This window comes from Ascaphus truei, chromosome 1 (genome assembly GCF_040206685.1).
Source record: "Ascaphus truei isolate aAscTru1 chromosome 1, aAscTru1.hap1, whole genome shotgun sequence".
NCBI lineage: Eukaryota > Metazoa > Chordata > Amphibia > Anura > Ascaphidae > Ascaphus > Ascaphus truei.
This window is the reverse complement of record NC_134483.1, coordinates 131,804,299-131,831,528: the sequence shown is the minus strand read 5'-3', so window position 1 is coordinate 131,831,528 and position 27,230 is coordinate 131,804,299. Positions and strand designations below refer to the sequence as shown.

The 27,230-nt window shown below is 43.3% G+C and overlaps 1 protein-coding gene across 5 annotated transcripts in view; it reads right to left on the bottom strand.

Annotated features, from left to right (window-relative positions):
* The window catches only part of SH3GL2 (SH3 domain containing GRB2 like 2, endophilin A1), a 263,901-nt gene that overhangs the window by 128,582 nt on the left and 108,089 nt on the right, over window positions 1-27,230 (bottom strand). The window contains exon 1 of one of the 5 annotated variants that reach the window (XM_075594909.1): window positions 13,128-13,149. The exons of the other annotated variants lie outside the window; for them this stretch is intronic. The gene's annotated coding sequence lies outside the window, so the exon portion shown is untranslated. Of the gene's footprint in view, window positions 1-13,127; window positions 13,150-27,230 lie in introns of those variants that run through there. 5 annotated transcript variants of the gene reach the window in all.

Genomic DNA, 27,230 nt, shown 5'->3' with positions numbered 1-27,230 from the left:
CTAAAAGACCATGTACCACATACATTATACAGGTAGTTAAATAAAATGACCTTCAGTTTTATTGACATCTAAGGCTGAGTCCATGCTGTGGGAGACCGCGCAGAGGCGTCCGCACGGGGCACAATCAGATTTCCTTAAGGCATTAATAGCGCCTATAGACCGTGCAGGTGCACGCGGACGGAGACAGGAGGGGGCGCGCTCTGCGCAAGAAATCAGTTGAAACTGATTTCTGAGCGCGACACGCAGGTCACGTGAGCGGTTCGCCCAATGAGGGGGAACAAGCTCCTTGACGCCCCTAGTAACGCCCTGTCGACCATGGCCAAGGAAAGCACACGCTTTTCCACAGCCTCCGCACCCCTCAGCGTGGGCATCATGGCCCGGGCCTAAGATGATAGTAATTTATAAGCAAAGGAAGGAGCATAGCGTAGTAATATGTGTAGATATGTGTACCCCAAAGCAATAATGAGTTATGCACAAGAGTCCTACAACTTTTTTGCTACTCGGCCATGTTCTAAATAGAAAGCTCTTTGTGAGTACTTTCTAAGAAATCTATACAGTTTTCCAAAAAAAGGGAACATCAAAATATTGTTAAAACTGTTCTAGGGCATTATTGGACTATATATCTGTTTCAACCACAAATCCCCACTGAAGTCAAAGGGGATTTTTGTTCAAAATGCCTGAACAAATTCTTCGAACTACTGTATATGTACTGTATGTATGTCTTTATTTATATAGCGCCATTAATGTACATAGCGCTTCACAGTAATAATACACGTGACAATCATATAAATAACAAATAATACAAATAACAGGTCATGGAAATAAGTGCTTCAGACATAAAAGTACAATTTCGGAAGTCCCTGGTCTGAGGAGCTTACAATCTATTTGGTCGGTAGGAAGAACGTACAGAGACAGTAGGAGGGCGTTCTGGAAAGTGCATCTGCAGGGGGCCAAGCTTTATTTATCATGTGTATAGTATTAGCCACGGTGCTACTCATATGCTTCTTTAAGCAGGTGTGTCTTAAGGTGGGTCTATAGAATATAGAATATGCCCCTTAGTCTTTATTCTCCCATCACAGGGATGTGTTGTTTTTCCAAATGACCCTACCTCCTCCGGAAGTTTTATACTGTAAACTACTTGGAAGATTACAATTTAAAATAATTCAATATTACATTCTACAAACTACAGGCCATTCATCAGAAATCTTTATCATCGTGCAGTTTATTTGCATTAATAGCAGTGCCACGCACATGTACGGGATGTATGTTAACATGTTAAGGCTACCGCAGTTGGTTGCAGAGTGATGATGGTACTAGGAGGTATGGAGTACCAATTCTTTATCATTTACTATCCTAGGCTATCAGTATTTTTTTTTATTGACAGGCTAAACGGTTCCACTTTCCATTTAAAGAAACAGTGATTTATTTTAGGAAGTATCTCCAGCTTTCTATCTATAAATGTTGTATAACTGTACTGCTGTATGGCTAGACTTGCTTTTCCTCAAATGTTAAATTTAAATAACACTTTTTAGCTACTTTGAATCGGGGCCCAGTATTTTAATAATAAAACCAAAAAGGGAACTTCAATAACTTATGGGTTGCGGGCAATTTTCTTGTCCGCTACAAAATATTAAAATATTAAAGTAAAAGAAGGTGCCCTTCAAGTGCTGGAGAAGAGACCCGTCTAATTCAAATGAGTAGGGCTTAAAGGAGCCCCAGCACATCACATTGAATAGTGGCTGTAGGACTGAGTCTGAGTTTCAAACTGAGTCTTTCACTCAGTGGCCACTGTTTGAAACCCAAATTTACCAAGTAGTTCTACATTATCTTTACTTAGGCCAGTTCTTTAGTGCGTGTGCTACGCGGTGCGCGGCAGTTTTCGTTGGCTGAGGTTAGTCAGCCATTCTATACTGGTGCTGCGCACGGCAGGGAGCGTGGAACCGGCCGACAGAGGGGAAGATGAGAAAAAGAAAGAACGTGCTGCTACCGCCGCTGAAAATGTAAGTATATGTGTGTGTGTGTGTGTGTGTGTGTGTGTGTGTGTGTGTGTGTGTGTGTGTGTGTGTGTGTGTGTGTGTGTGTGTGTGTGTGTGTGTGTGTGTGTGTGTGTGTGCGTGTGTACAATGTTATTAAAAAATATTATTAAGGGATTTATTTATTTGAAAACGCATTTAAACACACACATACACACACAGTACCTTACACTCACGCACAGTATACACACAAAACGTGTGCGCGCACGGCCGCACACAGTATATTACAGCCCTTAGAGGTAAATGAAGGCACGCAACCACAAAAGAGTGCCAAGCTTTAGCACACCTCAGCTCCTAGTCATATGAGTGGGAGTAAAGGCGTGCACAGCTTAGCTTTGTGAATCTGGATCTGGGTCCACCCTTTCTCAGAAAGACAGACTAACTTAACTACAGAAATGTATAGCAGGCACACCAAGAGTTTTGTCCAATGTTTAAAAATGTATTGAAACGTGTTTCCAAATCATTTCACGATAACTATTTTATAGAAGCTGTCTGACAGACAAAGCTTTTCATAAGTAGCCTTGTTTACTTGCTGGTGTTCATTTGGATCATTTATTCAAATGACAGCATTGTTAGCGCTGAAATAGTTGCTGTTTCCCGAGGCGATTCACCAAATGCAGAGCTACTTCTACGAAAAGAAAACGAAATGATCTCCTCTTGTATAAGATAAATAAACGTACAGCTATAAATGAGTTAGAGGATTTTATATTATTTGACAAACATACAAAATAGTTGTGACTTATGCAGATTTTAAGCACACTAATTAAAATGAAGCACCATGAATAAAGAATGATGTGATTAGTTTACAATGACAGACTGACTAGGTTGTTCTGTCAGGTACTGTAGTAGCTGGCAGTAAAATTCATACTTTACCCCCTAGCCATGCGGCACAAACCGTGGTCGGCATAGTAAAACAAGGTTAGGAACTAACTGAAACAAGAAAGAATGGGACAGTTGGTCTTAAGAAGGATACATTAATAACTACAGTACACATGACAAAAGGGAACTAATCTAAATGTCAGTCCATAAACAGGGATGTATTGTGCCACAATTGAGAACTCCTATCCCAACTTATATTAAGGGGACAACCCCCACTGCTTGATGTTATTTTTACCCCTCCCCCTTTTTATTTTTTATTTACATGGAAGGGAAGCAAGGGGTTCCAGGAGCTGAACTGCGTTAATGTCAACTCTTTGGCCCCACTGATTCTTGATGCATACGTGTAAAGGTAGCGCCAGTACTAGGTTTCGGTGATAATAGAAAAAATCCCATGGTAACGATATTAATACATTTATCGGGATAACAATACATATCGCGATAAGTATTTGATTTTTTTTATTTTAATCCAAAAATGTTCTAGTAAATCTAAATAAAGTGTTCAAAAGAAATACATTTTCTTTAGATTTACTAGAGCTAAAGGCCCTTTATTTCCAGGAAGTCCCACAGGCAGGGAAGAAGGGGTTGTGATGACCTGTATTCCTGCTGCCTTTCTGCTCTCACTCGCACACCTCCTTCTGCCCCCACCTGGCCGGGAGGAGAGAGTGAGAGCAGCGTGTGAGTCTGCAGCTCCGATCTCGCACAGCAGGCAAGTTCCAATCTTCTGATACAATGCAGACTTCATGGTTGTGCCAATGATGACAAGCCGTCCAGGTCCTGAGGCAGCAAAGCAGCACCAAACCATCACACTCCCACCACCATGCTTGACGGTTGGGATGAGGTTCTTCTGTTCGAATGCAGTGTTTGGTTTTCGCCAAACAGAACTTTTCTGATTCAGGCCAACAATTTCTACCTTTGACTCATTTGCCCAGAGAACATTGTCTTTAGCAACTTCAAATGGGCAGCAATGTTCTTTTTAGAGAATGTTCTTCTCCTTACCCTCACTTGGATGGTTGCAGCCATCTTGGTTCCTGGCAGCCTTCTATTTAAGGCTGCACTTCCTAAAGGATGTTGCTGAGCAAGGTTCCTGTTTCAATTGCAGTCCCAGCTGTGTTTCTCCATATTCTCTGTCCTTTTGCCTCTGGATTCCCTGTTGCTGACTCTCCGCCTGTCACCCAGACTTTGCACCTCTTCTACCTGCCTTGATCCTCTGCCTGCAACCCGACTATGTTTACTCTTAACAGTAATCTGTCCCCTGGCTCTGGTCGGTGAATATATACCCCTACCATAGGGGGCTATGCACTAAGCTCAATGGCTTTGCGTTCTGATTTTCCAAAAAAGCAGGTTCGTTAAAAAGTGAGGCTGGGGACGCGATTCACTAAGGCCTTGAAGCCATTTTTTAACGTACCTGCTCAAAATAGCTCAGAACAGCCACAGCGTACGTGTTGGTTTTTTTTCCCCTGCCAGCGTTCTTAAATTTTACGTACGCTAGCTGATAGAAAAAAAAGCCGCATGTAACATTTGCATGGAGATTTGCCATCTCCATGCAAGACTGTTACAGGCGATCGTACACTAAATAAATACATTTTAATAATAGTGTACATGTGCTGGGGGTCTCAGGACCTGAACCGCATTGGTTTCCGGTCCGAGGACCCCCTACTTCAGGAGATACAGGCCCCGTTATGGGGTGCCGGTATCCCCTGCACTTTAAAGCTCCCGCGTCACGTGACGGGGACATTTAAATTCTGCAGAGGGATACCGGTACCCCATAAAGGGGCCTGTATCTCCTGAAGTAGGGGGTCCCGAGGCTGAAACCAATGCGGTTCAGCTCAGGAGACCCCATGCACATCTACACTAGTATTAAAACACACATAACAATAAATAATAATTCCTTACCGTAGCGGCTATCCGCTATGGTAATGAAGCTGCATTAATGTACATTGTAATAATAGTGTGCGGAAGCAGGGGGTCCCCTGAGCTGAACCGCATTGATTTCTGCCTCAGAGACCCCCTGCTTCCCGAGTTACAGGCCCCGGTATGAGGCATCGAGTGCCAGTGTCGCCGCCATCTTTATAGCGTCCAAGACGCGACGTGGGCTCTATAAAGATGGCGGCGACACTGGCACCGATGCCCCAAACCGGGGCCTGTAACTCGGGAAGCAGGGGGTCCCTGAGGCAGAAATCAATGCGGTTCAGCTCGGGACCCCCTGCTCCCACACACTATTAATAAAAATACATTAAAGTAGTTTCATTACCATAGCGGTTATCCGCTAAGGCAATGAAGGGGTTAAGGCACAATAGCATGTTTATTGGGGACAATTGCCCCCAATAAACAACACACATCCCCCCCGCCCCCTAACACATACAGTACAGTAATGGGCAAAAAGACTATTATCCACATATGGATAATAATGCATTTGCCCATTTTAAATACATATAAATTACAATAAATACAGTCTATATATTACACTTACCTTTTACAGGCACCCACGATGAAGGCCGTCTTAATCCTCATCTTCATCCTGCCCATGTCCCTCCGACGCTGCAAAACATACACAAGAATAAAAACATCCAATGTACTACAGTAGGGTGCTCGGGCCACAGTTACTTGTCTCAGTTTCTGGACCTTCTTGTGCTCCCTCTTGTACCGAGTCACCTGGCCTCTAAGCTTGACCTTTAGCGATGCTCTGGTGATGCTCAAGGTAGCCTTCAGTCTCTCGTGCTGCTTTGCGGGGACACACTGGGTAATCAGATGTTCCTGCAGCACTTGTATTTCTTTAGCAGCCTGCAGATTCTCTTCCTGCAGAATTCGCTGCTTCTCCCCGGCATTCTTGAGGTCTGTACGCAGACCTTGCAGTTGGTGCTCTGCTTCAAACTTTTCATCTTCCAAAAGTTTCTTTATTTTTTCTTGACGTGGTCTGTCAAATCAGAATTTTCTCCTTTCAGTCTTAAATTTTCTCTTTTTGCAGTCTAATATTCAGGGCCTCCTTGTAGTCCTCCTTCCATTTACGCACATCTGCTTTGAGAATGACAGTCTCCTGACGTGAGACTTCCATCTCTAAGTTGAGGGTCTGAATCTCCTTCTGAGAGACTTTGAGATCCATATTAAGACTGAGAATAGTTTTTTGAGAGATGTCCAGCTCCTCAGTGAGACTGTGAAGTTCCTTTTCAGAAACTTCCAGTTCTGTGCGGTAACTGCGGATCTCTTGGTGTGAGGCATCCAGTGCTGTGCGGAGTGTATGAACCTCCTTCTGGGATATGTCCACCTCTGTCCGGACACTGTTGACCTCCTGGTGTGAGGAATTCAGTTTAATGCGGAGAGTGTGAACCTCATTCTGAGAGACTTCCACCACTCTATGGCACTTGCGAACTTCTTGCTGAAAGACTGTAATCTCCTTCAGTGCCTCTTCATACTTCTGCTTCAGATTAGCAATCATTCTATCAGATTTGCTCTGTTTTTTATCCATGGCGATAATAGTCGCATTTGCAGTATCTAGCTCAGTCTTGAGATCATCAAATTCTGTCCTGGCCAAAGAGTAAATTGTGAGCACATTCTTCTGTAGCTCCACGTTATTTTTCTGTAGCTCTGCGTAATCATCTTTCTTCAGTTTCAATTGTTCACAGAGCATATCACAGTCATGCCTGGCAGTTTTCAGGACAGCTTCAGGGCTGGTCAAGGGATCGTCACTCATTGGTTCTGGCTCCGCTTCCCTGGTATGGTTGGTTGAGGGTTTCTCAGTATTAGCACCGAACAGACACTTTGGGGTACACGACTTCTGCCTTGGGCCCTCTGGATATTCGGTCATGCGCGGGACAAATTCTCCAGTTTCTCTAGGCTGCAGGGCATCTCGGTCCACCTTTTCCTCCGCGGGATCTGCGGGCATGTCTGTTCCTTCCACGGTAAGTGAAGACCCGCTTTTCTTTTTCCGCCTTTTTATTTTGGATGACTCCGTCCCATCAGGGATATTGGGGGTCTCCATCTTTATTTGAAACTTCAGCAGCTTCACGGTATCCGCCATGTTTTCCTTGCAGTTGCGTTAGGTGGTGTAAATATTCAGAGATCTGCTGCTCACGCTCTTGCTCCTGTCGATCACCTTCGTCATCATAGAGCAGTCTTTTTGGTTCGTACCAAGTTCAGGCACCCCCACCACTCTTGGGGCTATTTTGTGGGTGTGACTCAGTTCAGGTTCCCCATAAGAGATGTCTTTCTCCTTATTGGACTGGAAGGGCCACTCGTCCGTGGGGTAGGGTTCATTATAGGAACGCCGCATCTTGTCCTCCATTTTGGGGCTATCATGTGTATTTTTCTTCCTGACCTCAGGAGGCGCTATTGCAGCTGTTATCACTGTATTTGCTAGAAACCCAAATTGTGGTTGTCCTACAGGTGGGCAGACTTTGCTTGTAGAGTTTGTAGCTCTCACAAGCGTCTCTGTAGACTTTTTCTTCTTCTTTACTTTAGTATGTTTTACAACATCAGCAGTTCTGTGCACAAAGTCTTTCTCATCAGTGATACTGGATGTGCAGTTGCTATGTAAAACTTCTGTACCTTCCTTGGGTCCACAGCGCACTGCTTGCTGCTGTACTTCCTTGGCGCATTGAAAAAAATAGTCCTCTGGCTGCTGCCCTTTTTCTGGGGCCACGTAGGGGCCATCCTCATCGTCTGAATAAGGCCTGAAGGGACACTGCTCCGTGTGGCTGGGCTCTTTACACCAGGAACACATTTTCTTCCCCCTTTTTTTTTTAAAGTCTGTATTGGACTTCAGCTGGACGGCCATTTTAAATTCCCAGGGTTTTTTTTTTTTTTCGTTTTTTTTTTCTTTCACCAGTGGTGGGGTAGACTCTGGTCACAGCATCAGTCCCTTGTGTGGGTCACCGTCTGTCGCCGTCCTCCCAGTCCAACTTGGCATTGTGGCTTTCTTCAGTGCAGTGTAGTTTTCCTGCCTGGATGGGTATCCCTTTAATTCTGGTCCCTGCTGCATGTGATTCTTTGCTTTGTTGCTCATGCTGTTTGTAGGAACTATATGCAGGAAAATAAGCACAACATTTTTCACAGGCAGTGCAGTTTTGCTGCCTGGATGTGTTTCTTTGGTTTTGTTGCTCAGACTGTTTGCAGGAACTATGCAGGCAAAAGCACAAACATTTTCACAGGCAGTCTCCGGGGCCCCTTTGAACTTAAAGGGCCACCTCTCATTCCAACTTCTGACACCATATGTAAGAGACTTGTTCAGAGGTACATATAATGGAGACCGATTGGGGTGAAATTATATCTTGGCTTTATTGAGCCTGTTCCTTAATGCAGGCAAAATATACAAAAACACAAAATAACAAAAGCCTATCCCTGTGTAAGGGCTAACTTAATTCCCCAGTCCCTTTCTCCAAGGCTGGAGGGATAATCCAATTACCACCCTATTCCCCAAAGTCTCAAGAGATACCTTAAAGCAGGGCTGCACAACATACGGCCCGCGGGCCGCATGCGGCCCTTCTGGCCTCTCTGTGTGGCCCGCGATGACTCTGGCCGGGCGCCAGTTAATTAAATATATAAATTAAAAAAGTTTTTAAAAAATGGCGGCGATTCATCCCTCCTCCCTCTCCCTCCCAGCCCCCTCCCTCTCCCTCCCAGCCCCCTCCCTCCCAGCCCCCTCCCTCTCCTTCCCAGCCCCCTCCCTCTCCCTCCCAGCCCCCTCCCTCTCCCTCCCAGCCCCCTCCCTCTCCCTCCCAGCCCCCTCTCCCTCCCAGCCCCCTCCCTCTCAGCCCCCAGGTTTTGTGGTGCGCGAGGGCAGCAGCAGCCGTGTGTTTTTATTTTTTTCAATAGCAGGCTGCCGGAGAGGTCAGAGCATGCAGGGGGCGGGGCTTAGTACCGGGGAGAGGATGTGCTGAGCTGATCTAAGAGAAGTGTGTGTGTGTGGGGGGGGGGGGGGGGGAGGGGTGGGTGTGAAAAACGGGCTGGTGGGGGTGGGTGTGAAAAACGGGCTGGTGGGGGGTGGGTGTGAAAAACGGGCTGGTGGGGGGTGGGTGGATGTGAAAAACGGGCTGTTTGTGAAAAACGGGCTGGTGGGGGGTGGGTGTGAAAAACGGGCTGGTGGGGGGTGGGTGGATGTGAAAAACGGGCTGTTTGTGAAAAACGGGCTGGTGGGGGGTGGGTGGTTGTGAAAAACAGCTGGTGGGGGGGTTGGGTCTGAAAAACGGGCTGGTGGGGGGGTTGGGTCTGAAAAACGGGCTGGTGGGGGGGGTGGGCTGCTGACATGTGAGGGGGGGGGTGGGCTGCTGACAAGTGAGGGGCAGTGGGGGGGAAGTGATGTGAGGTGCAGGGGGGGGGAGAGAGTGATGTGAGGTGCAGGGGGGGGAGTGATGTGAGGTGCAGGGGGGGAGTGATGTGAGGTGCAGGGGGGGAGAGAGTGATGTGAGGTGCAGGGGGGGAGAGAGTGATGTGAGGTGCAGGGGGGGGAGAGAGTGATGTGAGGAGCAGGGGGGGAGATACTGATGTGAGTTGCAGGGGGGGAGAGAGTGTCATATTGAGGGGAGAGGGAGAGTCATATTGAGGGGAGGGGGAGAGTGTCATATTGAGGGGAGGGGGAGAGTGTCATATTGAGGGGAGGGGGAGAGAGTGTCATTAAGGGGAGGGGGAGAGTGTCATATTGAGGGAAGAGAGACATGGGGGGGATGCTGACTTGTGGGGGGGGATGCTGACATGGAATGGGCTGGGGGTGTGTGGAGGGGGGTATTTTATGTTTGATGTGGAGGGGGTATTGTGTGTTTGATGTGGAGGGGGGTATTGTATGTTTGATGTGGAGGGGGGTATTGTGTGGGTGAGGGGGAGAGATGGGGTATGAGAGATAGATGGGGAGTATCGTAAAGATTGATAGTGAGGGGTTCTGGGGGAGAAATGAGGATGAGGATGAGGATGATGATGATGAGAGGTGCTGGAGGAGAGATGATAATGATGATTTAACCCGTGCGGCCCAAATTTTTTTTCCTTGGAGCAGTTCGGCCCTTCTTGCTTTACGAGTTGGGCAGGCCTGCCTTAAAGCATGTGGCCCTTCATGTCAGTCTCTGGTAGGTTTCTGGGTCCCCTGTGTCCAGGAATATAGGTCTCTGGGTGTCTTGATCTCTGCAAAGCCTTTCTGCTCAAGACCTCTGTGTGCAGGCTTCTCTGCTTTCCTCTTGTCAGCACCCTTGTGTACTGAGGAAACATCTCTTTCCTTTTTCTGGGAACAGGCTTTTTCACAGAGCTGTGATTCGGCAGGTGGAGTGGTTGATTGCAGGTGTGCAATTAACCAGCACACTGCTGGATTAGAGGTATGCCTGTTAACAGGGTTAAGACCCTGTTACAGTTCATCAACCAGTTGGTTTGATCATCCCTCCCCAAGATTGCTACAGTAGCTGCACAGCCTGCATGTATTGCTTTTTTTTTTTTTTTTAAATGAGCATCTTAAATATAGATATGTATATTTAAATATATGTATATATAGGTATATTTAAATATATATATTAAATACATTAGTATTTTTAAAATAAAAAAAGGTCTGTGGTCTTTTGCAGTTTATTTTTCCCCTCGATGGGACTGGCCCTATAACAAGGAGTACATTATAATGAATGAGGGCGTAATGTCACCTTGAACAATACTTGTACAGTAATTAAACCCGGTGCTTTTAAACCTGCCGTAAGGTCTTTAACTGAGCCACTGATTGAGCCATATACTAAAGCAGGGATTTCCTGAAAACCTGACCTGTTGGTAGCTCTTGAGGACTGGATTTAGCCACCCCTGCTCTAGTCATTCAATATTTGTGGTAAACATCTGAAAACAAGTGCATGAAGTCACAACGGACTATGACTGTGAATTAATCTAGTTATTTGTGGCTTCTTTCATTTTACATTTCTATGGTCAACACTAATTGCGTTAGGCATCATCACCCTTTCCATTAACCGCTGGACATAATTGCGTGTTTTTATATTAGTGCTGCTTTTCAATGAGTAATTACTATCTAAGTAGAAAATTACTTGTGGCACATACAGCTTTGCAAACTGTAATATGAAGAAACCCTTGCTGTGCCAGGGTATAGGAAGCAGGAGGAATATGATAAACTTATTTTGTGATTAGTAAGTGCCATCTCCTATCGATCAGAAATAGTTTGAGGCTAAAATACTGCTGTGCGAAGCATGTTGACCAGAAACAGGAGTCCTGAATATTAAAAGCAAAGGAGGCTGGTGCAGAATGTTAGATGCAGAAAGGAGAATAATTTAAGTCCAAGGATGATCCACATCTAATTCTTTGAAAGACAAGAGTTGTGGGGGTGTCTAATGTTAATGCAATAGGCCAGTGGTACTCAACACCAGTCCTCAAGGCCCCCCAACAGGTCAGGTTTTCAGGATATCACTGCTTCATCACAGGTGACTCAATCAGTTGAAGACTGAGCCACCTGTGCTGACGCATGGATATCCTAAAAACCTGACATGTTGGGAGGTCTTGAGCAACCCTGCAATAAGCCATAAACATGCTCAAAATACAGCTATCCCATAACATTTTAGGCACCACGTCTTCTTTACAAATGCCAGTCTAAAACGTTATACTATTTAAGACTCTCTATGCCTTATAATACATTACTGTAGATCAGTGCTCTTGAACTAGTTTTTCCAAAGGAGCAACAATTGAGTAATATTTTTAAATTATATTTCCACATTTTGCAAGCAATTAAACATCTGTGTTATACAGGTTTACATTATATCTGCATAAAAGCGAGTTTAAGTGTCAAAAATGGCTGAAATGAACAATTCCAATTAAATTAGCAGGAGTAGATTGTCCAAGGCCACTCTAAGCCCCTTCGTGGACTGTATTCACTGCCGTTGTAGTGCCCTCGTTTAAACCAACACCCCAAACTCCTTATTTGAAAACGTATCCCAATATACAAATCTCTGCCTGGTTTATGGTCTTGAATTTGTGCGGTTCTTACTGTGTTTGTCTCTAATCCACTAATCCTCTAATAATAATAATTAGTGTCTCTAATCCGCTAACCACAAAGAGCTCTACAGTATGCAGGGCAACAGGTAGACCGTGAAATCAATAGCTGTAATAATTCTGTACAGTAGGTAGAAGTTAATAATGCTGCCCACCTCCCTCCCCCCTCTCTTTATGTAGAAGGGGCTTTGCTGGTTGTAAAGTAAATATAAAATAGTTCAATGAATACTAAATGGTAAACCATTGCTTTCAAAAGACAAAAAAAAAAAAAATCAAAGTGACTAAAGAATTGGCTTCACTGCATTCTTGTCGGCCAGTGACACAACATTGCCCTATTCCACATCTGTACTGTGTGTGTTGCTGGGGTATAATGTGTTAAGCACTATGCCTAAGTGAATTTCTAATAGGGCCTTTACACACAAGCAGTGTGTGGGAGGTTAAAAGCTGGCATCCTAAATTTCTTAATAAGGAAATGTTCTATATCAATGGAAAAAACATTTTGAAGGGACCGAATAACACATTTTTAGTGTATCTACAAAGAAGCCTTATAATTAGGGTGACCAGATTTTAAAAAGTTAAAACCGGGACACATTAAAAAAAAAAATTATAAAACAAATTACATAACCAACTGCGTTTTGTCTCCTTTATGTCTCTCCACTCCTCTTTGTCCCCCATCCTCACACACACACACACACTCCATTTTCTCCCCCCATCCCTCCATTCTCATTCTCCCATCCCTCCATTCTTGTTTCCCCCCCACCCATCCATTCTTGTTCCACCATTGCCATTCTCTGTCTCTCTCTCCCATTCTCTGTCTCTCTCTCCCCCACTCTGTGTGTCTCTCTCCCATTCTCTGTCTCTCACGCTCTCCCCCATTCTCTCTCTCACCCCCATTCTGTCTCTCTCTCTCCCCATGCTTTGTCACTCTCCCCATGCTGTGTCTCTCTCTCCCCATGCTGGGTGTGTCTCTCTTTCTCTGCATGCTGTCTCTCTCTCCCCATGTTGTGTCACTCTCTCTCTCCATGCTGTGTGTCTCTCTCTCCAAGCTGTGTGTCTCTCTCCATGCTGTGTGTGTCTCTCTCTCTCCATGCTGTGTGTGTCTCTCTCTCTCCATGCTGTCTCTCTCCCCATGCTGTGTCACTCTCTCTCTTTCCCCCATGCTGTGTCACTCTCTCTCTCTCTCCCCATGCTGTGTCTCCCTCTCCCCATTATGTATGTATGTATGTGTGTGTGTGTGTGTGTGTGTGTCTCCATTCTGGACCTTACCTGTCACTGTGGAGCATGGGTGGGGGGAAGCCATCTTGAGCCCTGGCAGTAGACACCGGAAGTTCTCACTCTCACTGCTGGGCTCCGCTGACTCTAACCCCGCCTCCAACCTCTGCAGCTAACTCCGCCCCACCCTCTGCAGCTAACCCCGCCTCCACCATCTGCAGCTAACCCCGCCTCCACCCTCTGCAGCTCAGACCCGGCCTCCGCTCTCCTCCCTGCATTCACACTCTCTGCTGCCCCCACTCTGATGGTCAAAACTGGGACATTTTAAATAATGTCGGGCAGCCGGGACAGACATTAAAAACCCGGGACTGTCCCGGCTATACCGGGACATCTGGTCACCCTAATAATAATACATTCTAGTGTGAGAAAATTAGATTCTAGCCTTCAACTGTCTACACAAAATTCTTGTGAAAATGGTTCAATAAAGGCTGACTCGGATGTCTTGTACTTAAAGCATTCTGCTCCAATAGCAAGCGAATGGGTGCAAAAACTCATCTGATTGCCTTTCCCAGTGTTTATTTTTTTTCCAATTTAATGTATACACACTGAAACTGTAAGAGCAAAGTTCTTATGCTCATTAGTCAATAGTGAGACACTATAAGGGCCATATTTACTAAGTAGGCTACTCCATAAGAAATCTTAAATCTCTGAAAGGCACCTTACAGTTTATTGAGGAGAATGGTCTGTAATGTGTCTTCCTGTGCCAGAAGGGGTCTAATGAAATTGCACCACTTAGTAGATAGTTATGGGTCTAAATGTTGTGCCGAAGCCACAGACTAACAAAGCTTTATAAGTCATGGTATAAATACCACGTATTGAAGGTTCAGTAATCACTGTCTCAGCACTGACCCCATCATTGTCAGAGGCCTTAAAGACTGTTCTTTGCAGGGACCTCTGGCAGAAAAATGGTTAAATACAATTTTTTTTCATGATAGCTAAAGTTACTGCTTTCATTTTTTTTTTAATGAAATCATATTATTTTCTGATGTTGAAGTATGAAACTTTCTTTGCTTAGGATTCTTTGAAGGTTGTCATGAATATTATTAGCCAAACTTGTGGTGCACCGTGTTGTAATTGAGCTCTGAAAGATTACAAAGGTCAGGTTGTCTGCAAGCTCAAGGTCTCATGTACTGCAAGATCTACAGGAAATAGCACAGATTCAGTCAAATATGTATTTGGTCTGTAGGTATTTAATATATTTGCTTACATCTAGTTTCTTTTAAGCAGATCACCGTATTATCGTCTGTTTTGTAATTACTCACATTTTCCCTAAATAATAATTTCATATAGCGCTTTTCTCCCAATGTGACGCAAAGAGCTTACACAATTAGAGTATAGTGCTCGGTACGGAGCATATAATAATTTTTATAGACACAGTTCCTGCCCAGATGAACTTACAATCTATTTTTTTGTGCTCGAGGGAGATAACGTGACTTGCCCAAGGTCACAAGGAGCAGACACTGGGAATTGAACCAGGTTCCCAGAATTGAATTTAGCCGCTCCTTCTCCCCGTACCACCATCAAAGCAAAGTCCCCTTTCTTGTTTCATTTTTCTGAATCCTGATGATTTTCACCTGTGGGGCATTTGATAGTCTATCATATTGCCCTCCATGAAGCTTCCCAGTAACACAGAAAATAATATGTTTGGACAGTACCTAATCAAGGTGGCTAGGAGTAAGGATTTGGAACATTATAAGGGACATTTCATTTGAAAAGACTGAATCAACATGGAATTATCAGGGGTTTTATGAAGAAAGACGGAATTAATTGTATTAGTGGAAGTTTATGATTCAGGAATTAAGGTTATGTAAATTAGGGCCCTAACATTTTTTATATGAAGAGAAACTCTTCCTCACGGGGTGAGGGGTTTGTTGGTTATAAGTGGTACAAGCTGGAGATCTGCTGTGAGACAGTAAACACGTTCTCAAACCTGCAGGAAAATGTTTTTTGTAAAATCTAATGAATTTCTCTGTGGGCCCCCTGGGAAAGGAAGGATCTTAAAAACAGGCATTATTATTATTTACAAAGAAGAAAACAGAACTGCAGAGCATTACAGATTTAGAAAACACACAAATCACCACACAGAAAATAATTACACCACTTGAGTTAACAGCACCAGACCTAAAAACTAAACAATACAAGAAAGGAAACCCTGCTTTTAACAGATTACAGAGATTACTAACATAAAATAAACACAAGCGGAGCACAAATTAACCAGTGGTGGGGAAAACCTAATATTTAAGACATAGGGATCTTTGTATGAATTTAAGCTAATATTCTAACATAAAGCACTTGTTTTTTATGACCAATCTGAAAGGGACCTCCTTTGTATCTGTAACCCCCTATTCCCTTGTCTAAGGGAACTACGTGTGCTGCTGTTACCTGTGGCTCACAGAAGGCTTGAGCCCCCGCAGCTGGGAGCCTGGGGTGAGCTCTCATTCTCCTTGGTGCAGCACCTCCACCTGAGACCACTTACAGTGAAATGATACACACACCAGTATATAACAATTGGTTTAATAACAATAGAATAACGAGTAGCCATTTTGGTCGATAAGTGCTCGATAAGGGCCTTATCGAGGCTTTCTGAATAAGGCCCTAAATATTGTGCCGAAGCCACAGACTAACAAAGCTTTATAAGTCATGGTATAAATACCACGTATTGAAGGTTCAGTAATCACTGTCTCAGCACTGACCCCATCATTGTCAGTGGCCTTAAAGACTGTCCTTTGCAGGGACCTCTGGCAGAAAAATGGTTAAATACAATTTTTTTTCATGCTAGCTAAAGTTACTGCTTTCATTTTTTTTTATGAAATCATATTATTTTCTGATGTTGAAGTATGAAACTTTCTTTGCATAGGATTCTTTGAAGGTTGTCATGAATATTATTAGCCAAACTTGTGGTGCACAGTGTTGTAATTGAGCTCTGAAAGATTACAAATACAATATAACACACAATACAATAATAACAACACAGGGGGAGTGTCCTCCAAAGTACATAGGGTGCGTGGCACCAATACCCCTGGTGTTCTCCCCCAATGAGAGTAAGTCCCACCCATGTTTAGGGTACCATACAATATAACACACAATACAATAATAACAACACAGGGTGCGTGTCCCCCAAAGTACATGGGGTGCGTGGCACCAATACCCCTGGTGTTCTCCCCCAATGAGAGTCAGTACCACCCATGTGTAGGGAGTAGTGCTACCCTTGTGGACCGTTGGTGCACTTTACTTCCCTGGGCTCTCCTGTTCCCAGGTACCGCTGAATGAGCAAAAAGGATCCATCTGATCACACGACATCTGCTTAATCCTCTCTCTTTGGTCCGTATAAAAAGGACAAATACTGTTGAATTAGTAAGGGACGAAGTACTAGAAAAATGTTTGTGGCTTTAAATATACTTGCCCTTCATTTTGTCTGACCGCTTTCTACTAGATGACTTGGAGATTTAGATCTATATTTGTTAAGTGGCAACCAAAGATACCTTACTTCCCATTAAAGTGAACGGGCTCAAGGTGTCTTATGGTGCCAAATCTAATGGAATAGCACTGCTTAGTGACTTTGAACCTTAATCTGTGCCCCCCACCCTGCTCAAAATAGGCACAACCAAATGAGGCGCAAAACTGAAATAATGCACACCTGTGAGCACGTGACTTGTATATCTGGCAAGGGTTAACACAATATAAGGGTTCAATTAAAGCCCAAAGACAATCACTTATTGAATTTTAGATTTAATATACAAAAGTAGTACAGTGCTTAGGTTATAGAAAAAGAATATTACAAGAAACATACAGTACAATAAATGCAGACCCGTTCATAAAATAAAAATGGGGAAAAGAGAATGTCTAACTAGCATTATCGCATAACATTGATCAAATTCATTTAGAGAGGCTTCAAGTTGGAAATATGGAAATTCACGTGTGCCATAGACAAACACACCTATGTTGAATTTCTAAATTAATTGTTTTTATCCTAAACTTTTGACTAAGGAAGTGGACATGCCCACCTGCTGGGCTTGTCATAAACCTCTCCCGCATCACTCTCCAATTAATTTTTTTAGGGCTTGGGGAGTGGTGTTTTCTTTTTATTAAAAACCGCCAGAATATAGAAACATTCTCATAACTTTATTCCCGTAGCTCCTAGAATATTGTGAACTATATCAAAGTGTTCAGTTGATCAAAATGTACAGCTACATATCCACTGTAATACTCATAGATCCATCTTTGATGGGCAAATGGATATCTCACCTATACAGCTTCCTTGGACACAATTAAAACCACTGGTTAGAAATATCTATTTTTTATTCTTATGCATAATCATGAGATACAAGATATATTTTAGTTTTAGTAGTGATCTTAAACTAAATGGTGACCTGTTTGTCACCTTTCTTTGCTATTTACAGGGGGGGGGGGGAGAATTCAGGAATGTATAGTCTCCTATGAGGGTGACACCTAGGACCTCTGGTGGATCTGGGTACTATCAACAGACCTACATAATATACACATATCATTTTAGTGGGCCATAAATGCTCTGGTACTTTTACATGTCATCGTAATCAAAGAAATCTCCTTGTTTTATGAGCCAATATATACCTTATTCCAATTTGGCTTCCAAATAACACAATTTGGTCTTTTAAAAATGTCAGTTAACCCTTGGTGTCCCAGATGATTAAAATAAAAGATATTTTAAATATATTATCATGACAGGGCCCGAAGATGAACCAAGATTGAGTATGAGGAAAATGGGAATGAGAAATATGGAAGATGTATGTTCCTAATGCTGCTGCATGCTTGCAATGGGTGACAACACCACATACAAACAGTTCCATTGCTGGTGACCCTTCACACCTTACAGTAAGTATACGATGGTATAAAGGAGCGGCCTCCTAGGTAGGGTCAGTAAGGAATCCACACAGCAGTTTATCTCCAAAACAAAGACCTTAATTTCCTGGACTGAGAAAAAAAGGTTACAATACTCAATATTCAGCAGTGCAAGATTTAGAAAACAGCATTTATCTGGAAACACAAAATGTCCTTAGCTTTGATGTCCCAGCTATTCCCCAGATCAGCTCTATGGAAACCTGCTCACTTGCTGGTAGTCACGCCCTGCAGTTTTGGTGCCGGATGAGAGACAAAGCCAATCCCAGGCAAGAACCTGCTTGTGTAGCACTGGACAGGGAGTCTGCTGTCTGTCTTTTAAACTCCAATTTCCAATCAGAAGTTTATTGGACCAACCTAGCAGACCTGGAGCTGGGGTGTGGTTTCCCATGCCTGGAACAGTGAGGGAGTTTAGCCTCTTCACTCCTTCACAGACAGTCTTCTCTTATGTGTGTAGCACCCTACTAGGAATTTCCCCTTACCCTGCTTGTCAGTCCTGGTAGCTGCAGGCAGTGCAGGGGTTAAGTCCTCACAAGGCTTTGACATGTAAGTTAGTCACATATTGTTACTAGTGTGTTGGATTTTCAATGCACGTGTCTAGCCATGCCTTTGTTCAGGAAGTTGCCAGAAGGTCACATGTATATGGTGAGGCCATGTAACGGAGGCTGGGGTTATACCTGACGAAGCATCCATAGATGCGAAATGTGTTATTCAAAAGTGTGTATCATTGAGACCCTCGGCGGACGCCGTAGTTCGCTGTGATGAGCCATGTCCCGGCCCTGTATATGGACACGGGAGCAGGGAAGACACTGCATCACGGTGATCGGAGCAGCTACATCCACCGACGGAGTCAAGCCTCTGATGTACAGTAAGTGCGCTGTTGCGCTTGCATTTTCTAATAAATACTGCTTTTTAATATACATTTCCGGCCGGGTTTATCATCCTTCACATGAAGAGACTTCTATCTGCATATCACGTGGAAGTGTCCACCGGGAGTGATGGGAGATATGGAGTTTGCCCAGGGGAGAGGTTACCGGCGCCTAGTGGGACTTTATTGGGGCATCAGCTAACACATGGTCGTGTAAGTTACTACTACTGTTATCATTATACCCCCCAGTCATCTTCACTGAGTTCAGTGCACCTCACTGTACACACACAGTCTCACCTCCGTGTTGTACATCTGTGCACTGCTTCCCTTCAGCTGTACATGCACATCTGAAGGTTCCATTGCTCTTATTTATTTGCATTTTTTATTCCTTTATTATCCATGGTTTGCCCTGGCCTACTCTTCTCTTCTCATAAGGAGAGGCCTGTATTCAGCTAAGAACATCCCTACAGTTATATGCTAGATGTATCCTACACCACAGTAGCAGGTAGTTTCCACCTGCAGGACTAGGATGGACTGCAGGTGATTTATAGTTAAGTTTGGATCTGTATCCTGGCAGGGCAAGAGGCTCTTTAATGAGATGCACCACTATCAGTCTCATGGTGATAGGGAAGGTAAAGTGTTGAAAACCTGTCCTGTTCACAATGCATTGTTTATTCTGAAGAAGTACTGTTCTAATAAATACCCTAATGTTCCTGGCACCCTTTTTTTTTCATCACCACTCCTTGATGAAACAGGTAAACCGTTGAGCAACCACACCCCTTTGGGCAGGTACAAACCCTGTCAAAGCCATAAATACTATTCTAACTACTGTACCTCCTTTTCACTGTACACCCTACCCCTGATTCTGGGCTAAGGTAGGGGTGTTACATGTGTAACTGCGTCGTTGTATGAGAAGGAAACACCAGTGTCCTACAGTGATCATATGGAAGACTTGAGAAAAGCTCCTGGTAGGATAAACATATTGATGTGATTACTAAATGTACAGTGGGTGGGTGTCCTGAGATTGCCTCTATTTGTTTTATGTACTACATACATTACACCTGGGTATTACTGTATGTGTTTGCATCCCAGAATGAATTTTACTACCCTATGCGCTATACATGTACTGTATACAGCCAGCACCTTATGTTCGGAGTGATTAAACATTGATATGTACAGTACATGTAATATAGCTTATTTACAAATAAATAATTAGCAGTTATACAGACAGGAAAAAAAAGATTTAAGAAGCATAGAACTGTCACTAAAGTTGGATGGGAAATGACTGTTTTTAGATAATAATACAGTGTTGATGCTTTCAAGCTTTTTGTGCTTTGAGATCTGTCACAGTACATGGAAGTGTTCTACAGATCCCAGAGCTTAAAGAGACACACAGATAACATTTTATTTCAATAGGTTTTAAGCAGGGGGGTCTCCAGAGCTGAACAACGTTGATTTCAGCTCCCGGGGTCCTCTGCTTCTTGAGATACTTACTTCATTAGGTGCTGCCAGCAGGAGCCCCAGCTGGGCAATCAATATGGCTGTTTAAAGGTTCCGCATCCTGCAGCCCAATAGGAAGCCCAATGTCATCACTTGGTGTCTTCCTATTGGCCACGTGACGCGGGAGCTTTAAACTGTGCAGAGATATAGTACTGGCAGCACCTACGGAGGTATCTCAGGAAGCAGGGGGTCCCCTGGAGCTGAAATCAACATGGTTCTGCTACGGAGACCCCCTGCTTCTATCCTCTTAAATTTTTTAACATAAAGGTGGTACCAGGAGTTCTGCTTTAATCACTGTAACACAGAGGAGTGCATACTGTAGGATGTGGAGTGGTGTCAGGACTCTGCGTATTTTAATGCATAATTCTGAGATTACTGAGGCTCTTTAAAGCCAAAGCCTTAGGAACAGATATCTAAGTCTGCTAAACAGGTATTCACTGTCCTAGTTTCTCATACTGTTTGATTTACTCCCTACAAACATACAGTACCAACCAAATTCAAATCAATGTAATATGAAGAGACCTCCTGCAGTTTTGTTGAGTACTTGTTTGATCTTTTCCATGGACCCCCAGGATTTCTGTTTGTAAACATACCATGTAGTCTGTGAGTGACTGGTGACAATGGGGTTAATATCCAAAGACTTCTTTAATGAAAGGATAGTTGGATGAAAATCCTGGAGATGTATGGGCAACCTCTAACTTTAAAATAAATTCAGCAAAAACAGGAGCATTAAACATAAAACATAAGCCAACCGGAAGCTCTAGCCACTCGAATGAAACCAAGCATCCCATTTGAATGGAACAATAGAAGTATAAAAAAATTGGGAACATATATAACCCTAAATGTAGATGATCTATTCCAGGCCAACTATATATAGGGTGACCATATTTGTCCCAGGAAAGACCGGGACCAATTTTGCGCAAACAGCAACCGCCGACTGTGCATGTGCAATAGGCGCTTTCGGGCTGCGCATGCACGATTGGCACTTGATGACTGCGAATGAGCACGAGCGGCTGGCAAGTGCCAAGTGCGCATGTGAGGCCAGCGCGGATAAAAACCGGGACAGTGGCCAATAAAGTTGCGACAAAGGTCTAAAAACCGGGACTGTCCCGGCTAAACCAGGACGTCTGGTCACTAACTATATACTGCTGGCAAAAACTATAGAGAATAACCTAAAGCTATGGAATAAGTGTATCATTTCCTGGATAAACTGCATCAAAATGAATGCACTGCCCAGACTGATATACATAATCCAAACAATTCCAAGTATTATATTGCAGCTCTCCAAAGCAAAATTGGGAAGTTTGTCTGCGAATACAAGAAACCGAGAATAAGCTTAAACACATTACATAGACATAAATCACAGAGGGGGCTAGTGATACCAAACATGAATAAGTACTACCTGGCAGCACAAATCAACACACTATTTGAATGGTACCACTGCTCTAAGAGTAAGCTTTTGGTACAAACAGAAAATGGGTACTTTAGACAGGGTTGCCTCATGGCTAGATAAAATAGACCGCCTAAAATACCTATACAAGCACCCAACTATCGGAGCGGCCCTCAAAGCATGGGACGAAATATTCAGGGATAACAACATCACTACAGTTCCATCACCCCAGACCCGATGTGTGGGAACCTGGTATTTCCCCAAGGGATGGAAACTCAACATTTTTTCAAATGAACCAAGGCAGGAACTTTGCAGACACGATACACATAGACAAAGTCAGAACTTACTAATAGTTTGTAGAAAAACACCAATTCATGGAAGGAGAAAGCTTGCAATACAACATTATATGAACACAAAAAAACCTACCATCATAAGAAAAACAATGCCTTTGAAACAGTGTTTCTGATTTTGGGCGAAACCGAACATAACATCTCATACATATGTAGCGGTCATGTAAAATGGCTACAGTCATCTCTCCTGCTGACAGTTAGGCCTGGTAAGTTGTGGGCATGCCAGCAGTAAATATGGAGGTTTGCCCTCACACCCTGGTGGGGTGCCCTGTGTATGGATGAGAGTGGTCACATGCTCTGACTCCATGGTTAGTGATGTCAGAGGTGTGTCAGCTTCCAGAGTGTACATAAGGCACAGCACTGTGTCAAAAGTTAGTTCTAGTTCTGGAAGGAGTCCTAAGTGGAAGAAAGTTTCTGTCAAGTTCAAGTAGTTAAGACAGTTATGTTCTAATAGCTGCAGTAAGAGTCTGTGTCCAGGGACCTGGCGCAGAATAAAGATATCCCGGCTGGGATAGGGAATCCCTATTAAAGGAGAACTCACCTTTCAAAGGGAAGCACGGACACCATGATGGGCTAGAGACACCCCATTGTGGAGGGCAGCTAGCCCACCATATCAATAAAGATGAAGCTGATCAAAGAACCCCTCGTGTGTAAGAGTCAAGTGATTGCACAGGGGGTTGCACCACCGAGGAGTTCCTCACCAGGACCATCCCCAAGTGACCGAAGGGACCCTGATGAGGTGGAGGCGCTGCACTGGAACTAGGTAGGACTCAGCACACTACCTCAGCTGCCTGTCTGGACGGGTCCTCCCCACACACCATCATGCGGGAGACTCAGGAGTCCTGTTGCCAACAGGTGCACCACCAGACACTACCACACTGTAATGGGGACCGGTTAGACCACAGGGGCCAATGTGAGATTGGGTGGGTCAGGCCGGTTCACAAAAACCGTTACACATATATAGAACTCTGATAGAGGAGCAGCTAGAGTCCAAGCCAGAATTTGCACGGCCCTTGGAATGGGAGTTTTGCAAGGAGTTCCCCATGAATGAATGGCCACAAATGTAGTAAAACGCTAGCACGTTCTCCAATTCGACAAAAAATTTGAGAACACATACAAAGTAATGTATCCTCCAAAGACTACAGGGATGTTTCCTTGGGGCTTCCAAAAAATGTTGGAGAAGCTGTGGAGATCAAAGACCAACATTTGGTGAAATGTAAAATAATCGGGGACTTTTGGAGTTTGATCATACAGTAGAACAGATTAACAAGGTCAATAAGGTGAAGATAACTCAAAACCCGAGTAGTCTACTATTAAATAGAGAAGGGATTGAGGGTTATTATTATACTTTGAAAATCTCTAGTAATACACGTGTTGAACACTGCCAGAGGTGCCAGTGCAGCCAATTGGAAGCAGAAGGCGGCTCCCAAGACCAATGGATTATCAGGGAAGTAATGAGAATGGAAAAGCTCTCCCATACAATCAAAAATACTGTACATTGTCAAGATTTGATGAGACTTGAACCTCATGCAATGAGTATATACAGTAGATAGGCACATATGAAACAAGGAAACATGGCAGGGGGTGGACTTAAAGGTACATACAGATGCATCGGTCGTTATTCGAACAAATCACAGAGCCCTTTTCGTGTGCGCTGCTGTATTCCACGCTGCATTAATGCGGCCAATCACCCCAGGCACCCGTGTTTGTCGCGGATGCTTTGTTTGAATTTCATGGTTTCTGTTTTTTTGTGAGCAATGAAATGAATGAATTGTAATGTGTACAGTACTGTGCTACTGTGTCAATTTCAGGTGTTTAAAAACCAGAACACTAAAATGCCATTTTCTGCACTCGCGTCTTAAGGCGGTACGGTTGGAAGAAACCGCGCGCCATGACATGGGTATTCCGAGGTATACAACGCGTGAAGTGTTCGAATAACAGCGACTGCATCTGTAGATCCCGCAAGAGTAGCTTATAACAACAGAACAAAAATGGTAACAAAGTGAACCCAACTACCAAGGGTACCACCAAACAGATCCATGCAACACGAGAATAGAATGTCAGCACGAATATTACTATTTCTATTATTATTTTGTTAATATTATTTTATTATTTAGGCTATGTTAATTTTTGTATATCACTATTATTGTTGTCATTGATAAATGTAACTGAAACAAGGTATTATCACTATACAAATGTAGGTTGATGGGCTGTAAACCAGTCCCGAAGTCCGGTGAAGCAGAAAACTACGCTTTTGAATTTCAAATAACAGTCCACAATTGGATGTGTAATAAAGTAGCAGCACGGTATTCACTTATATCCGACAGTCTGTATCAAGGTGGATAATCGTGACTGTGAGGCTACCAGTGTATAATGTGACTTGACCCTGAGCAGGGGGACGGGGGGTAATCGCTGGCGACCCTCAATAGCAGGACTGGGAGCGTCAACCTGCCGCATCAAACCCTAGGATATGTGCACACAAAATAAATCATTGCCATGTAGAAGAATGGAATTAGATGTTTAAAGAAATGATCTGAAGAGAATCACTCACAGTTTTAGCCCACGATTCACAAGCTGAACGGAGGCTCCTGCAGAGCGTGGTCCCAGGCGTAGATTGGTGGATCAGAGGGAGGATCCAGAAAGGAAAAAAGCCGGTGCACAGCAAAAGTAGTAACGCTGGACGTAGTGACCAAACAGAGGTATTTATTGAGTAAAATCCATATAAATGGGGTACAGGCAAATCCTTTAACGCGTTCAGCTTCAGAACACCCCCTAGTTCCAATGCTGAAGCACTAATACATCAATAAAAAAGTCATGAAGTATAAATAATGGAGAAAGGTATACCCTAGTGGTAACATGATAGAAATTATATCCTGAGTGTATGATTGATTATAAATTAATGACAACAGTTGTTCGCTATCTCTGGAGGTAAAGGGTGTAGCTAACTCATAAGGATAGAGTTGCTGGGAAGATAATACGACAGACAGCTGTTGGACATTTCTGTGAGCGTTAGGGGTATGACTAGTCATACAGTACATTATGTCACATAGACCAAACATGTTACGAGCACATTAAGATAACCTCAGAATAGGAAAAGCCATGCAAGTAATACAGTTTCCTTTATACATTTAGCAGAGAACATGTGGGATAGCTAAGAAGGACAGGAATCCATCAGGACAGGACGTTTCCAACCGAGCAGCAAGAATACATCAGGAATGACAAGTTGACATCTTTGAGAACACATGTACCGGAATAACTTTATTTGTATGAACTATATCTGTGAATACTCAGGGAAATAAACATTTCTTTACGTGCCAAAACTTGAGTGCTGAAATTTATATCTTGGAAGAAGATATGATGGTAAATAACTTTTTACATAACAGCACTGTCTTAAGAATAGTAGAGTTGTGACCATGAGGGAATCTGTTTATTGGCAGAGCGTTGGCCCCAAAAGTCAGATGAGACAGGGGCTCGTACAATTTAAGTTCTGTACAGGGTTATTCCAGTAAATATTTTATATGACCTAACTGAGATGTGGAACTATATTGAGCATGGGGGCACTTGCCTTTAGCATTGACCATTTGTGGAAAATAGGAACCATGGAAAGGTACTGCAAGTCAAATGACCACTTTGCCAGATGGATAAACAGAGATCAAACAGAGGCTTAATATACTGTACCCAAGTTTAAACCCAGAATGACCACAGTACCCACGGCACTTATACTTCAGACACCCATACATCTGCAGTGATTAAATATGTGCAATATTGTTACAGTTCATTTTGCAAATGTTCATACAACTAGAGAAAACAGTGATTCTTTGTTACTTCAAAAACATGACTTGGCTGGGCTTCCCCACAGAGAGGTTTGAAAACCATTCTAAGAAATAAAACGGGCAGGCATAACCATTTCTATCTCGGTACTGAAATACAACCGTGAACCTCAGGATGGATGTTTGCTATTAACATTAATAAATCATGTTATTACCAGACCTATTACTTGTCTAGTTAAGTAGATTCCAACTGGCTAGAGATGTGTTAACTGAGCACAAAGTAATTCACAACTTGTTTTATTTTCTTATTCATAATTTCACTAAATGTTTGCGTTTATTTGTAAACGGGTTCGGAATGTATTTTTGCAATATGGTGAAATTTTACCACTTCCCTCCCGCCATGTAAAACAATTGGTCTGTTGCACCCATACATTTGTCTATCTATTACATCTGGCTCAGGAGTGCGAGTTCATAATCAGTCCTTGCCGAGCTAGAGGACACCAATATTTCATTGTCCTCCATATCCCTGCATTGTGCCCCAGAACTGAAGGAATTCCTCTATTTTGAGGTCATATACAGTACCCACATGTATACTCACTCACCGGCTCAATGTGGGTCTTGAGTCAGCTAATGAATGTACAAACTACAATTGGGTTTCTTTTATTATAGTCAAAAACATCAGACTAGAGGAGATTGAGGGACAAAAGAATGTTGTTGTTTATTTAGAAAAACATCCAGCAGATGGTCACGGTCCTTTCTCAATGCCGACATTTAATTGATCTAAACTGATGATATAATGAGGATTAAAGCTCATTATTTCAGTGCCAGTGCTCTGAAGCATCCAGTAAAATTCATCCTTTGATTTCCTGCCCCCTCAACAGCCTGGGCTGTAACTCTGATTTACAGTAGCTCTAGCATATAACCATGTCCATGCTCAAAGGGCACTTTATGACATGATGAGCAGTGTGTGGGCAACTATACATTAAAAGGCTTCACTCTGATCAAAATTAGCTGCTTTACAATACTCAACAGAAAAGCCAGAGTGGATGATACTGATGCCTTAGCACTGAGATGAATACACAAGACAGATGGTATGTTTATTTGTATAATGTGTGATTCCACTGTCTAAAGGTGTATTATGCAAAAGCACTGCTTAGTAAATATGGACCATTCGCTGTAACCTAACTAAAAGGAGCCTCAATAGCAATGAGTGATTTCATCATACAATACGAAAGAATGTTCCTATTTCATTATAATATTTGTTTGGTGTGCCTTTGCCACAAAGTGTACTTCTCTAAAATTAATCATACAAAATGTGGGACAAGTTTTAGAAAATTCCTAATA